We start from the raw sequence: 3975 nt of genomic DNA on the forward strand, positions 1-3975 counted from the left end.
CAAAAAATTGCGGGCCACTTTCAACATTTAGCCACTGCGTGCCAAAGACTGGAGCACCAGCAAACACTTCTGAACCTGCCCTGCCATCACCTGAAGCAAGAGGTGGTAATGAGGTGGAATTCAACACTCTATATGCTTCAGAGGATGGAGAAGCAGCAAAAGGCCATTCAAGCCTATACAACCACTAAGATATAGGCAAAGGAGGGGGAATGCACCTGACTCAAGCGCAGTGAAGAATTATTACCGTGTTGTGCAAAGTTCTCCAACCCTTCGAACATGCCACACGTGAAATCAGTTCAGACACTGCCAGCTTTAGTCAGGTCATTCCCCTCATCAGGCTTTTGCAGAAGCAGCTGGAGAAATTGAAGGAGGAGCTAAGATGTAATGATTCCACTAAGTATGTTGGACTTGTGGATGGAGCCCTTCATTCACTTTGCCAGGATTCAAGGGTGGTCAATCAGTTGAAATCAGAGCACTACTGTACATTCTGGCCACCATGCTCGATCCTAGGTTTAAAGGCCTACGTTGTCTTTCTCTTTCCAGCAGACACAAGTATGCAGAAGTGCAAAGACTTGCTGGTGAGAAAAGTGTCAACTTAAGCGGAATGTGACCTGTCAACAGCTCCTCCTTCATTTTCTCCTGCAACTGGGACTGCGAGGAAAAGGATAAAATTTCCTAGCCCAACCACTGGCGGTGATGCAAGGCAGCCATGATCAAGTATTGACATCTGGTCCGGACTAAAGGACCTGCTAACGATTACTTACATGTCTGCTGTCACTGCATATGATTCACCATTGAAAGAATGGTGGAGGATTATATCGGTGACAGCATCCAAGTAGGCATGTTAGACAGTCCGTACTTATACTGGCAGGAAAAAGAGGCAATTTGGAGACCCTTGCACAAACTGGCTTTATTTTACCTAAGTTGCCCCCCCCCTCCAGTGTGTACTCCGAAAGAGTGTGTAGTGCAGCCAGTAACTTTGTCAGCGATCGGCGTAGGAGGTTACTTCCACAAAATGTGGAGAAGTTGATGATCATCAAAATTAATTATAAATTTCTCCAGGAAGACCTTTACCAGCAATTGCTTCCAGAAAGTACACAGGGACATGTGATGGTGGATTCCAGTGGGGACGAATTAATACTCTGTGAGGATGAGGATGTACATACTGAAAGGGGTGAGGATTTGGAGGATGAGAACAACATTTTGCCTCTGTAGAGCCAATTTGTGCAAGGAGAGATTAATTGCTTTTTTTTGGTGGGGGGATTAATTGCTTCTTTTTTGTGGGAGCCCAAACAAACCAATCATTTCAGCCACAGTCGTGTGGCAGAACCTGTCGAATAAATGATTGGTTTGTTAAAGTTTGCATGTCCTATTTATACAACATAAGGGGGGGGTGGGAGGGCCAAATGACAATTCCATCTTGCACCTCTTTTTCCCCCCTTTGCATTACAGTATGTGCTCTTTGGGGCCTCATTTTTAAAACTGCCATCCTGTCTGACACTGCAGTGCCACTCCTAGATGGGCCAGGTGTTTGTGCCGCCTACTTGTGTTGCTTAGCTTAGTCATCCAGCTACTTTATTGCACCTCTTTTGTTTCTATGCATTATGTGCTCTTTTGGGCCTAGTTTTAAAAACTGCCATCCTGTCTGCCACTGCAGTGCCACTCCTAGATGGAAAAAGGGGGCGACCCGGCACTGGTCTCTATGTCAAGAATCAAATTGAATGAACCAGAATTAGGACAATTATGATTTATTTACATAAATCATCAAATCTCTGTGTAGTTTGGTGGTGCTCCCAGAGCCAGAAAGAGCATATGTCAATGGTGAGAGAGGAAAGGAAGGCTCTTGTGTGGGCGCACTCTTAGTTAGTTGAAATAAATTTCAATGGATTTTAATTAATCATGAATAATAATAAGATATAACTTTTATTAAATATACATTAAAAAATTCTTATGATTACCCATTGGAGAACATAGGATCCAAAGTGAATGTAGTGAGAAATAAAATAAGTATTAAATTGAAAAATATAGAAATGTTCTGGTCCTGTCTCACAAAAATGTGATAAGAAAGGCTATAGACACTTCAAAGTTCTACACCCATTTCAGCCCGACCAGTACAGAGAATCTGTATTGATAAGACCAACATGTGGTCAATTGTCAATTATATCAGTATTCGACAGGTCAGAAAGTAATTAGTGAGACATGACCCAATTCATACCGGTCACCAAACTAATGCACAAGTGTATTATAAATAACTGTAGAGGACTCAAAAGGTCTTGAACGATTTAATAATCAAAATATGCAATCACAGGATAAAGATATTGAGGGATAGGAACAAGTGGTGATACTGCTGTTGGTGTCAAAGAACGCACATCATAAAGATGATTAATAATCTACAACACTGGGTATTTCCTGTGAGTCTCCTCCTCAGGTACTGACCCAGCCCAACACCGTTTAGCTTCCAAGATCGGACGAGATCGGGCACTGGCAGTGTGGTTTGATAGTAGAAAAATTAGTGGGTTAGACACCAATGAGAGTGCACCTATATAAAGGAGTGTGACAGTCACAAAAGATGTGGATCTGCTTTCTACGTTAGGCTGGATGCAACAAATCCCACACTGGTGGTATTGTGCACCCTGGATCGTAGATGAGAGTCCACAGAAATAAGAACAAGATGAGAGCAGAAATCATCAATAATCATATGCAATGTATCCTGACAGCAAACATTTACTGAAATCAAGCACATCCATAAGTGTAATTCATATTAGTTATAAACACTGGCGACACAGTAAATAATTCTGACCCCACAGATGGAGAGTACAGATTATACGCAGGTATAGCAGCCTAATGTCAAATAAATGAAATAGCTCAAAGTGACACAAGGAAAGAAGTTATACAATGTTCATTTGCTATAAGGAAACGCTAATAATAGCCTAAAATGCTGGTTGGGATAACAACCTGGCTATTATATGCATACAGGTAGTACAACTGACACAGAAAGCAGAAAATAAACATATATGTCGAAATACACTGGACAATGGCCCTCATTCCGAGTTGTTCGCTCGCTAGCTGCTTTAAGCAGCATTGCACACGCTAAGCCGCCGCCCTCTGGGAGTGTATCTTAGCTTAGCAGAATTGCAAACGAAAGATTAGCAGAATTGCGAATATAAATTTCTTAGCAGTTTCTGAGTAGCTCCAGACTTACTCAGCCATTGCGACCAGCTCAGTCATTTTCGTTCCTGGTTTGACGTCACAAACACACCCATCGTTTGCCCAACCACTCCCCCGTTTCTCCAGCCACTCCTGCGTTTTGCAACTCGAACGCCTGCGTTTTTCCACACACTCCCATAAAACTGCCAGTTTCCGCCCAGAAACACCCACTTCCTGTCAATCACACTACGATCAGCACAGCGATGAAAAAGCTTTGTTATGCCGTGAGTAAAATACCTAACTTTTGTGTAAAATAACTAAGCGCATGCGCTCTGTGAATCTTGCGCATGCGCAGTAAGTGACTAATCGCAGTATAGCGAAAATCGGCAACGAGCGAACAACTCGGAATGACCCCCATAGTCCTATTTCAATACTGTTGTCAGTGAGCAGGGATATATTGGTAGAATTAAGTCACCTATGAAATTGTTTTTTAAATAGATGCTCAAAGTGCCCACACAGGCACTGTAGGTGTACATAACCTGTGTGGAATCAGCGACAAGGTGTCCCTCGAGTACTGTGGTTGGTGCCAGTGGACCCGCTGGCTAAGGAAAACGCGTTTCACCCCACAGGGCTTGTTCACCCCGCGCCCACACAAGAGCCTTCCTTTCCTCTCTCACCATTGACATCCACTCCTAGATGGGCCAGGTGTTTGTGCCGCCCACTTCTGTCGCTTAGCATCCAGCGACCTCGGTGCAACCTTTTGGCCTAAAAACAATATTATGAGGTGTGAGGTGTTCAGAATAGACTGGAAATGAGTGGAAATTAATG

At 43.2% G+C, this 3975-nt stretch overlaps 1 pseudogene; it reads right to left on the reverse strand.

The window, feature by feature from the left end:
- Window positions 1–2387: 2387 nt before the first annotated feature.
- On the reverse strand, window positions 2388–2506 carry LOC134950278 (5S ribosomal RNA; annotated as a pseudogene).
- Window positions 2507–3975: the final 1469 nt, after the last annotated feature.

The sequence above is a fragment of the Pseudophryne corroboree genome, chromosome 1 (genome assembly GCF_028390025.1).
Source record: "Pseudophryne corroboree isolate aPseCor3 chromosome 1, aPseCor3.hap2, whole genome shotgun sequence".
NCBI lineage: Eukaryota > Metazoa > Chordata > Amphibia > Anura > Myobatrachidae > Pseudophryne > Pseudophryne corroboree.